We start from the raw sequence: 12617 nt of genomic DNA, 5'->3' as shown, positions 1-12617 counted from the left end.
TATTATATTTAAATGTAAAGAAGAAAATGGAGCACTTTTGAGTGCCCATTATGTACCAAGCACCAAACTAGGCATGTAAAGAGGGGAAGGAAAAGGAGAGAGAGAGAGAATATGAATTATGGGCAAATATTCTACCTTTTTTTTTTTAATTTAGACAGAGTTTCGCTCTTTTTGCCCAAGCTGGAGTGCAGTGGCGCAATCTCAGTTCACTGCAACTCTGCCTCCTGGGTTCAAGTAATTCTCCTGCCTCAGCCTCCTGAGTAGCTGGGATTAGAGATATGTGCCACCACGCCCGGCTAATTTTATATTTTTAGTAGGGTTTCTCCATGTTGGTCAGGCTGGTCATGAACTCCCGACCTCAAATGATCTGCCCGCCTCGGCCTCCCAAAGCGTTGGGATTACAGGCGTGAGCCACTGTGTCCGGCCTAAATATTCTACCTTTTGCCTCACAATAGAACGAGCACAGAAAAACCGTATCGGTCAGATACTCTATCTCCATTTCAAAAACTGTTTTAATCATGTCCTTTTTTTAGTTTTTATTTTTTGTGCAGATGGGGCCTCACTGTGTTGCCCAGGCTGGTCTCGAACTCCTGGCCTCCAGCAATCCTTTTTTGTATGTTTGATGCTTTGACATCTTGGGGCCTTACTGACCCTGGAGAGAGGCCTCCTCTCAGAGCTAGCAAATTCCTAGAGGTAGGAAACAATTTGCCTTGCAGCATACCTCACATGTGCAAACCAGCCAAGCCAGAGCCCAGACTCCAACCGCCTCCTTCCTTGGGCTCTCTCAAAGCTCTCACACTCAGGGCCACTATCCACCATGTGTCCTGTTTACCTCAGGACCAGTAACCAAAACTAGGGGCATCACCCCCAACCCCAAGGCCCACTGAAATTATTCAAACCAGCTGAACCTGAACCTGCTCCGCCTACTTACCCTGCCTAGCCTGTTCCTTCCTGCAGAACCACAGTAAAGAGTCTTGCCCCTGATTACCCCTCACTCCTTCTGTGTCCCGACAGACACCAGTGCTTCCCTGTGTGGCCCTGTGTGGCCTGCTATAGCCCCTGTTTCCAGGGATCTGTGAGTACAAATAACTTCTTCCCTCATGACAGTCCTTTCCAGTCTGCGTGCCTTACCATACCTGATTCAGACACATTTCAGGTATCCCTGAAACACCTTTAATGAAGTACCTAATTTATGCTTATGGCTTTGAAAATCACTGGGCAGTAGGAGGGATTGAGAACACAAGGATAAATAAGACTCAAGCCTGGCTGTCAAATTTTTCAGCATTCTGGTCGGAGGGTGTACTTCTGTCCACATATAGCCCCAGGAAGTAAACGGCATAGGTAGGGAGAGAAGTGCTGAGACTGTATATTTCATGCTGCAAGTTTCCAGGCGGAAGCAATGCCTTGATATTATCTTCCCTCCTCATCGCTTCCTTCTCACCCAGAAGCTGGAGACTGGACATCAGGCCTTCTGGAACACTGTCAAGTCTTTGCAACAGCAGGTCTCAGGGTTTTTTTCATTAGAACCCATGGGAGAGGAATATAATAGTACATAGTGACTGTGAGCACATATACAAATACATAATCATATACAAATAGGAAACAAAAGCTTCCACAGCAAAATTTACCCTTACACACTTTTTTTTTTTGAGACAGTCTCCCTCTGTTGCCCAGGCTGGAGTGCAGTGGTGCAATCTCGGCTCACTGCAACCTCTGCCTCCCGGGTTTAAGTGATTCTCCGGCTTCAGCCTCCCGAGTAGCAGGGATTACAGGCGCCTGCCACCATGTCCAGTTAATTTTTGTATTTTTAATAGAGACAGGGTTTCACCGTGTTGGCCAGGCTGGTCTTGAACTCCTGACCTCAGATGATCCACCTGCCTCGGCCTCCCAAAGTGCTGAGATTACAAGCGTGAGCCACCGCGCGTGGCCCCCTTACACACTTTGATATTTTCTCCTTGCTTATCCTTTCTTTTGTTCTATTTTGTCTGCTTTGTTATTTTTAATCTTGCTGCTCCTAATCCACCAAATTGATTTCATGATTTACTAAGGGGTCAGGGAATAGAGTTTGAAAAACATTGCTCTGAACATTGTGGATGAGAGAAAAATGGTGGCTGCAGTTTTCTCTCTGAGCCAGTGAACAGATGAACGATCCCAATTAGGAAAACAAAATTTTCAGAGTTTGAGGCCCAGCTATAAATTTTTCTATCCTTTATTCATTGCCATCTTCCTTTACTAGCTCTCAAACAGAACTACCGTTTTGAAGTTTTGTCCAAATGGTAAGCTCCAGCCAGAATTTTCGTTTTAAGATGGAATAAACGTGTATAGGACTTTTTAGATTGATGACCTGGGGGAGGTTTAGCGGATCACGTATAGAAACTTTCAGGTTTTAACTATGTTTTGTAATGTGTTTTGGAATGCTTTGTAAAGCATGTACCCATAACCTACCCGTAATGTAGGTTATGGGTACATGCTTACTAATTGTACTATTCTCCATACTTTTTATATGCTATAATTGTTTCATAATGATAAAAAAGGAATGGCAAAAATGGGAAAGAAATATCAAACACATTCATATAATAAGGATGAGCTAGGAAAGGCGATGAGCCATCTGAAAAAGAATTTTAGGCCTGGCGCAGTGGCTCATGCTTGTAATCCCAGCACTTTGGGAGGCCAAGGGGGGGTGGGGGCAGATCACCTGAGGTCAGGAGTTCGAGACCAGCCTGATCAACATTGTGAAACCCCTTCTCTGATAAAAATAGAAAAAAATTAGCCAGGTGTGGTGGTGGGTGCCGTTAATCACAGGTACTCAGGAGGCTGAGGCAGGAGAATCACTTGAACCCAGGAGGCAGAGGTTGCAGTGAGTCAAGATCACTACACTCCAGCCTGGGTGACAGAGTGACATTCTGTCCCAAAAAAAAAAAAGAATTTTACGGCTGGGCATGGTGGGTTACACCTCTAATCCCAGCACTTTGGGAGACTGAGGTGGGAGAACCGCTTGAGCACAGGAGTTCATTCGAGACCAGCCTGGGCAATCAGTGAGATCTTATCTCTAGAAAAAAAATTTTTTTTAGTTAGTCAGTTGTGACTGTGCATTCCTGTGGTCCCAGCTACTTGGGAGGCTGAGGTGGGAGGATTGCTTGAGCCTGGGAAGTGGCGGTTGCCATGAGCTGAGATTGTGCCATTTTACTCCAGCCTGGGAGACAGTGAGACTTTGTCTCAAAAAAATAATAATTAATTATTTATTTGTTTTCTAAGTTTAGATTCAGGGGGTACGTAGGTTTATTACATGAGTCTATAGCTTGATGTTGAAGTTTGGGCTTCTAATGATCCAGTCACCCAAGTAGTAAACATAGTACCTGCTAGGTAGTTTGCAAAATAATTTTATATATGACATATCAAGTTGAAAACTTAAGACCAAAATTCCAGTTGCTTGGTGGGCACCAAAGGCTAATTCTCAGTTACTTTTCCGATGTTCATTTGTATCCTCCTCTAAGAAGTATACTAACAATAATAGCTAACATTTATTGAGTACATATTCTGTCTCAGACTACACAACTAGTGTCACCTACATCTTTTCACTTAATCCTCACAATAAGCTTCAGGAGAAGACTCTGTTACTATCCCCACTATAGAGATAAGAAAAACAGTATTAGGATGGCTAGGTAACTTGCAAAACGTTATACACCTAGTAAGAACAGGCAGAGCCAGAAATCAAAATCAAATTCCCTTAACCTCCAAAATCTACTGCCTCACAGAAGACAATGAAGAAAGAAGTGTATGTTAGTCCATTTTCACGTGGCTGATAAAGGCATACCCGAGACTGGGTAATTTATAAAGAAAAAGAGGTTTAATGGACTCACAGTTCCACGTGGCTGGGAGGCCTCACAATCATGGCAGAAGGTAAAAGGCACATCTTACGTGGTGGCAGACAAGAGAGAATGAGAGCCAAGTGAAAGGACTTTCCTTTTATAAAACCGTCCGACCCTTTTTTCGGCGGCCAGGAAGATGGCAGCCATTCAGACAGAGGGTGCCTGCTAAGAGCAGCCGACCATCTTTCAAAACAAGGAGAGGGTCCTGCTGGGAGAAACTGGCAGGAGAAGTCCCCGCTGCACTACGGGAACATCGGTCTGGGCTTCAAGAGGCTATTGAGGGTGCCTACATTGACAAGAAATGCCCCTTCACTGGGAATGTCTCCATTTGAGGGCGCGTCCTCTCTGGCATGTGACCAAGATGGAGATGCAGAGGATCATTGTCATCTGCTGAGACTGCACTACATCTGCAAGTGCAACCACTTCGAAAAGGGCCACAAGAACATGTCTGTACAGCTGTCCCTCTGCTTCAGGGATGTCCAGATCGGTGACATCATCACAGTGGGCGAGTGCCCGCCCCTGAGCAAGATGGTGTGCTTCGATGTGCTCAAGGTCACCAAGGCCGCCAGCACCAAGAAGCAGTTCCAGGAGCTCTGAGGCTGGACATCGGCCTGCTCCCCACAATGAAATAAAGTTATTTTCTCATTCCCAGGAAAAAAAAAACACACACACACACAACATTCCCAGGAAAACAAACAAACAAACAAACATCAGATCTCATGAGACTTACTACCACGAGATCAGTATGGGAGAACCACCCCCATGATTCAATTATCTCCCACTGGGGCCCTCCTATAACACGAGGGTATCAGGTGAGCTGCAATTCAAGATGAGATTTGGGTGGGGGCACAGCCAAACCATATCAAAGTGATGCACTGTTTAATTTAATCCCTTGTAGTAATAGATCACCTGTTTAGAATGAATGCATTAGAGCAACAGAATCGTTTACCTCCCGTCATTAAGACTTAAGACAGAGATGGCTCTGTTTACAGCTATTGGAAACTTAATGAGGGAGAGAGTCCAGCAAACAGTCTTTGGGGAAATCTGGCATCTTCGAGGCAATCTGTAAGACAGAGAAAGTTTATTAATAAGCCACATATGGCTACCGTTGCCACATCAGGGAGGCATATGTGTGGTACAGGCGGCTGCGATAGCAGCCGTGAGGCCTGGAGAATTCCAGTCCCAGGTTTTATGAGGAGTTAGTGGAGATCTGAGGCAAGTACACAGTAGCAAGCAGTCCCCTTGGGACAGCCCCACCCTTTTGTGTCGTTGTTGTGTTTTTCAATCTCTCTTGTAAAACTGCCTATGTCTCTGCCTTTCAGCCCCAGGGAAATAACAGCTCTATTGAATAAAGTATCCAATCACCAGAAGCTGTAAGAATCATTCTCATATACGAAGAGGCGTGCAAACTTAGAATGACATGCGGAAGTGGTGCTGAGGAATGGGGGCAGGGTGGGGGGAAGTGGATAAGAATGTTGGGTTAGAACTCAGCGGAATCCCTTACCACTCATTAGCTATCTAAACCTAAGCAAGCAGCCGGTGCGGTGGCTCACACCTGTAATCCCAGCACTTTGGGAGGCCAACGCAGGCAAATCACCTGAGGTCAGGCGTTCAAGACCAGCTTGGCCAACATGGTGAAAACCTGTCTCTACTAAAAATACAAAAATTTGGATGTGGTGGCGTGTGCCTGTAATCCCAGCTACTCAGGAGGCTGAGGTAAGAGAATCGCTTGAGCCCGGGAGGTGGAGTTTGCAGTGAGCCGAGATCATGCCACTGCACTCCAGCCTGGGTGACAGAGCAAGACTCTGTCTCAGAAAACAAACAAACATACAAACAAACAAATGGCCGGGCGCGGTGGCTCACGCTTGTAATCCCAGCACTTTGGGAGGCTGAGGCGGGCGGATCACGAGGTCAGGAGATCGAGACCACAGTGAAATCCCATCTCTAACTAAAAATACAAAAAATTAGCCGGGCGTGGTGGCGGGCGCCTGTAGTCCCAGCTACTCGGAGAGGCTGAGGCAGGAGAACGGCGTGAACCCGGGAGGCGGAGCTTGCAGTGAGCCGAGATCGCGCCACTGCACTCCAGCCTCACACTCCAGAGCGAGACTCCGTCTCAAAACAAACAAACAAACAACGAAACTGACTAAACCTAAGCAAATCTGGGTTTCACCACTCTGAGTTTCTGAGTTTTTCCTCCAATGGAAACTTTTCTCTTAGTCCTTTAACGTGCTTCAAAATTTGCCTTCTTAAAGAATAAAATATAAACAGCGTGACTCTTCTTGGTCAAAAACATCTGCCATGGGTCCGGGCATGGTGGTTCATGCCTGTAATCCTAGCACTTTGGGAGGCCAAGTCAGGTGGATCACTTTAGGTCAGGAGCTTGAGACCAGCCTGGCCAACATGGTGAAAACCCATCTCTACTAAAAATATAAAAATTAGCCAGGTATGGTGGTGGGCACCTCTAATCCCAGCTACTCAGGAGGCTGAGGTAGGAGAATCACTTGAACCTGGGAGGCAGAGTCTGCAGTGAGCCGAGATCACGCCATTGCACTCCAGCCTGGGTAACAGAGCGAGACTCTGTCTCAAAAAACAAAAACAAAAACAAACAACAACAACAACAAACACACCTGTCATGGGACAAACTCCAAAAAGTTTGTACATTGACATCCTCACCCCCAGTACCCCAGAATATGACCATACTGGGGTATTGGGTCTTTAAAGAGGTAATGAGGTTACAATGAGGTCACTAGGGTTCTAATCCAATATGACTGGTGTCTTTACATGAAAAGGAGATTAGAACACAGACAGATACAGAAGAAAAGACCATGTGAGGACACAGGAAGCAGATGGCCATCTACAAGCCAAGGAGAGAGGCCTCAGAAGGAACCAACCCTGCTGACACCGTGATCTCAGATTTTAGCCTCCAGAATTGTGAAAAAGTAAATTTCTGTTGCTGAAGCCACTCAGCTATGGTATTTTGTTATGGCAGCCCCAGCAAACTAATACAACTAATACAACACCTTACCAAATTAAGATAAAACATATACAACACCAAATTAAGAAATTGGTGCTTAAAGCTGGGTGTGGTGGCTCATGCCTGTAATCCCAGCACTTTGGGAGGCCAAGGCGGGTTGATCATGAGGTCAGGAGTTCAAGACCAGCCTGGCCAACATAGCGAAACCCCGTCTCTACTAAAAATACAAAAATTAGCCAGGCGTGGCGGCAGCCGCCTGTAATCCCAGCTACTCAGGAGGCTGAGGCAGGAGAATCGCTTTACCTGGGAGGCAGAGGTAGCAGTGAGCCGAGATCATGCCACTGCACTCCAGCCTGGGAGACAGAGCAAGACTATCTCTCAAAAAAAGAAAAGAAATTGGTGCTTAATCAGGGATGCTTGCTTAAAAAGGCATGGAACAAAATTGATAAGAGCAACAACTCCTTGGTATGTTGCAAGGTGCCAAGTACCGTGCTGAGCACTCGGCATGGATTGAATCATTTCACCCTCATAGTAAATCCTACAGACAGTATTGTTATTCTCACTTTACAAATGAGAAAACAGAGAGTCAAAGAGCTCGTGGCACTTGCTTGGAATCACATAGCTAATCAGTGGCAGAGCTGAGATGGAAATCCACAGGCTGGGGCTGGCCGCAGTGGCTCACGCCTGTAATCTCAGCACTTTGGGAGGCTGAGGAGGGCAGATCACCCGAGGTCAAGAGTTCAAGATCAGCCTGGCTAACATGGTGAAACCCTGTCTCTACTAAAAATATAAAACATTAGCTTGGCATGGTGGCGGGCGCCTGTAATCGCAACTACTCGGGAGGCTAAGGAAGGAGAATCGCTTGAACCTGGGAGGCAGAGGTTGCAGTGAACTGAGATTGTGCCACTGCTCTCCAACCTGGGCAGCAAGAGTGAAGCTCTGTCTCAAACAAACAAACAAACAAACAACAACAACAAAGAAATCCACAGGCTGTGCTCCTAATCCTTAGGATATTCTATACATTCTTCAAGAAAAGGATGCAACCTTTGCAAAAGGACAGGCTACCCCCAGTGCTTCTCTTCCTTCTTACTCTTCATTTCTTACCTATTCAACCTGCTTTTTCATCTTCCCACCTTGCTAAAACTGCTCTCTCATGCGTCAAATGTAACCTCTTAGTTCCAAAACATTGACTAGGTCAATTGGCATTTGGTATACCCTTCTACGTCCCCCCAAATCAGTATTCCAAGGGATGAAAGGATGCAAACTGGAATTTCCAGGATCCTTTATCATTACAGTTCTTGGAACAATTTAGGAAATTCTGTCTCTGATTTTGTTGTCTTTATCTTATTTGTCGGGTTTACTGTTTCCTTCCAGCCCTTAAACATTATCACCCAAGTCTCTGGCTTCGATTATCTTCTTTTTTCCCACATGTTGTCTTTCTTGAGTTCATCTCCCAGGACAACATGCACAGATTTTAAGTAGGTAGCTCTCAGTGTCACCCAAGCCCCGACTCACATGTTTTATATCTGCTGGGACCTCTTCTCTCTGCCCTGCTGTCACCTGAGACCCAACGGAACTCCACACCTACCTTCACCCACTCCATCTTGACCCTCTCGCCAATGCTGCTCTTCCCATCTCTCCTCCCATTTCCAGTGCCACCATTCAGTCCCATCGTGGGTACCAGAGGGCTTTTGGGTCCCATTTCTCTTATTTCCTCTATGCAAACCATGCCATAGATCTCCTTTATTTCTCCCCTTTTCCAATTCTACTATTCTATTCACACAGCCTAGGTTCTTACTGATTTATCTAAGAATCTAATGTGCTATCCTTTCTCTATAATTTCTTTTTTTAAAAATTCATTTAACAATCTTTTCTGGTATACCCATCATATACAAGGCACTGGAGAAGCAAAAATAAAACATATAAGGTCATTGTCTAAAAGCGTTCATATTGGAGTATGGGAGACAGGCGCATGCATCTATATGAAATACTCGCGGGCATGTGTATATTTAACTGCAATAGGAAATAAATTGACATAACAGTGATCTGAGCAAACTGCCTTGGGACAAACTAGAGAGGAGGAATCAATTCAGTCTTTGATGACAGAAAGGGATTAACAGAGGAAATGATATTTGAACAGGGCCTTGTTGAATGAAGAGGATTTAGACAGGTGAAAAATTGGAAGGCGGGCATACCTAGGCTGAGAGAAGAGGATGAGGAAAGGGCGGAAGCCATGTGTGTGCTTGTTTGAGAGGAGGTCAAATTGTTTGGAGGAGCTAGAGAACAGATGTGTGTGTGTGGTCAGGACGTGTGAGGAAAGAAGACTGGCAAAGTAAATCAGAGTCATGTTGAGAAGACCTCTGACTATAATGTTACAGAAATTTATACCTTGTCTTGTAGGCAATGAGGTATTCATTCAAAATTTTAAGCCCCAGCCATGACATTTTTATATTTGTTTTTTGAACAACCTGTCGGAAAGCTTTCTGGAGAATAAACGAGAGCTATGGTTTTCTACCTGCATTCCAACAATTCCAAATAGAGTCATGGACACCAACAATTAGATGTAAATTTAAGCCGCGTATGTGACTGTGCATTTATCTGAAGAAATAGTCTGTGCTGACACTGTCCAATAAAAATATAATGTGAGCCACACAAGTAGTTTTAAACCTTCTGGTAGCTATTTAAAAAATAAAAGGAAACAGCTGGGCGTGGTGGCTCATGCCTGTAATCCCAACACTTTGGGAGGCTGAGGTGGGTGAATCACTTGGGGCTAGGAGTTCGAGACAAGCCTGACCAACATGGTAAAACACCTCTCTCCTAAAAATACAAAAATTAGCCAGGCATGGTGGTGGGCGCCTGTAATCCCAGCTACTCTGGAGGCTAAGGCAGGAGAATCGCTTGAACCCAGGAGGCAGAGGGTGTAGTCAGCAGAGATCGTGCCACTGCACTCCAGCCTGGGTGACAGAGTGAGACTCTGTCTCAAAAACAGAAAACGAAACAGATGAAATAAATTTTAATAATATTTAAATAATGTCTTTAACCCAATATATTCAAAACATTATCATTTCAACATGCAGTCAATATTTTAAAAATTAATAGATGTATTTTACATTCCCTTTTTATCCCCTCATATGTGATCTTTGAAATCAGCTGTGTATCTTACATTTACAGCACATCTCAATTTGGACCTGCCACAATTCAACTGCCCTAGAACCACCTGTGGCTAGTGGCTAACATATTGGACAGTGCAAGTCTATATATTTTGTTTGTTTGTAGAAATGGGGGCTCTCTGTGTTGCTCAGGCTGGTCACAAACTCCTGGGTTCAACCTATCTTCCCACCTTGGTGTCCCAAAATGCTGGGATTACAGGTGAGAGCAACCACACTCAGCTGAAGTCTATACATTTTTTTTTTTTTTTTTTTTTTTTTGAGACGGAGTTTTCACTCTTGTCGTCCAGGCTGGAGTGCAGTGGTGCAATCTCAGCTCACTGCAATCTCCACCTCCTGGGTTCAAGCAATTCTCCTGCCTCGGTCTCCTGAGTAGCTGGGATTACAGGCGTGCCACCACGCCCGGCTAATCTTTTGTATTTTTAGTAGAGACGGGGGGGTTTTGCCATGTTGGCCAGGCTGGTCAGGAACTCCTGACCTCAGGCAATCTGCCCACCTGGGCATCCCAAAGTGCTGGGATTACAGGAGTGAGCCACCGCGCTGAGCTGAGGTCTATAGATTTTAAAAGATTCTCAAATGGGTTCATGGTCCACCAAAAGATTAAGAACTACTGAAACAAGGGAGAGAAGCTCATCTGCTACCTCATCCTCCTGTTCTCCAACCAAGGAGCCTCTGGAAGTCTCTTGGCATGCTTGGGCCTCTCTCCATCGGTTGCTTCTGATGCCACCCAGCACTGGGATTGGCCCTCGAGAGCCTGTGGAGCCTCCTGTGCCTAACACCCTCAGCCATGTCAGCTTCATACTAACAAGATAAGAATAACTGCAAGAGGGGGCCTTGCTATCCTAAGTCCACCCAGGAGTAAGTGTGGGTTCCATTGCAATATCTGCTGGGGGCCTGTTCTGAGGGATGCTAAACAATTCCCAACTTCATTGCTTTTCCTCAGACTACTCTGTCTCTCGCAGCTCTGATCATTTTTTCATCTTTAGCAAGGAAAACATCCTCTTGCATGTTCATGCATTATTCCAGCTCTGTTGTTTGTGGCTAGGGTGACTGTCTCTCAGGCCAGGTTTAGGCCTGTTGTCCCAGCATAATTATTAATGGTGCCTCCTTTCACAATCAAAAGTGTTCTGGTTTGGAAGACAAATGAAGATCTATTTTGAAACTCAAAAGCTGGGCTCTGAATAAATTCTTTCTCTCCTCTTCCTGTTGTTACAACCCTACCCGAAAGCAGGGGTGGCTCTTACGGAATGAGTGTGAGAAAGAGAGCACACTGACTACATGTTCAAAATACTCTCTTATCCCCCAAAACCAGAACGTTGTCTTATCGTAATTCACAAATATCCATTATATGAAACCAAGAGCCCACTCTATATTTAATGGGGGAAACACTGTTTAGTGGTAATGAGTCATTACCGTTAAACCAGGAGGAAAACAACCAAAGCTGCTTACTGATGTCAATGTTACCGTCAAAGTCCTCACAGCCAGTAGGATCAGAATCAGTATTTGGTTAGATAAGGGCTGATTAAAGCAGGGAAATTGTATTGACCTATATATGTATATAGGTATAAAATAATCTATATGTATTCCATATATAATCTAGCGCATATCTAAATATCTAATCAACTATAAATCAGTGGCGAAGTATTAATCAGGATACAACACTATTACCTTATACTAAGTAACAAAACACTTTTCACTTAGAAAGTTAATTCATTCAATTTTTTTTCTTTTTCTTTTTTTTTTTTTTTTTGAGATGGAGTTTTGCTCTTGTCATCCAGGCTGGAGTACAATGGCATGATCTTGGCTCACTGCAACCTCCGCCTCCTGGGTTCAGACAATTCTCCTGCCTTAGCCTCCTGAGTAGCTGGGATTACAAGCATGTGCCACCGCGCCAGAATAATTTTTTATATTTCACCAAGTTGGCCAGGCTGGTCTCAAACTCTTGACCTCAGGTGATCCACCCACCTTGGCCTCCCAAAGTGCTGGGATGACAGGCGTGAGCCATTGCACCTGGCCAAATTCATTCAATGTTTTACTAAATATTACTTAAAATCTACTTTACCTTAATAAATTACTTTTATTAAATTAAAATGTTAAATGCTATAATTAAAGTAATAAATAGAAGAAAATATATGCTGAAATTGACTTCAACCCTGGATGAGAAATTGATTCCAAATTGTAAAACAATAAAATAAACAACAAAGAAAAATACTGATATATTGACAACATACGCATTAAAACCTGAATGCTGTCTTTTCAATTCGGCATAGGTAAATGTACAGAGAAGCAATATACTGTGAAAATATAATACATGTGGCAAAAGGTTAATATTATAATATAAAGAGCTGTTGCATGGCCAGGAGTGGTGGCTCACGCCTGTCATCCCAGCACTTTGGGAGGCCGAGGTGGGCGGATCACTGGAGCCCAGGAGTTTGAGACTAGCCCGGCAGCATGATAAGACCTTGTCTCTACAAAAAATACAAATATTAGCTGGGCATGGTGGCATGCGCCTGTAGCCCCAGCTACTCAGGATCTGAGTGGGAGGACTGCTTGAGCCCAGGAGCTCTAGGCTGCAGTGAGCCATGATCGCACCACTGCTCTCTAGCC

The 12617-nt window shown here is 44.6% G+C and overlaps 1 pseudogene; it reads left to right on the top strand.

Annotated features, from left to right (window-relative positions):
- Positions 1 to 4005: 4005 nt before the first annotated feature.
- LOC129458297 (small ribosomal subunit protein uS17-like) lies at positions 4006 to 4532 on the top strand (annotated as a pseudogene).
- Positions 4533 to 12617: the final 8085 nt, after the last annotated feature.

Source organism: Symphalangus syndactylus, chromosome 19 (assembly GCF_028878055.3).
Source record: "Symphalangus syndactylus isolate Jambi chromosome 19, NHGRI_mSymSyn1-v2.1_pri, whole genome shotgun sequence".
In the NCBI taxonomy this organism is placed as follows: Eukaryota; Metazoa; Chordata; class Mammalia; order Primates; family Hylobatidae; genus Symphalangus; species Symphalangus syndactylus.
This window is presented reverse-complemented; position numbering and strand designations above follow the sequence as displayed.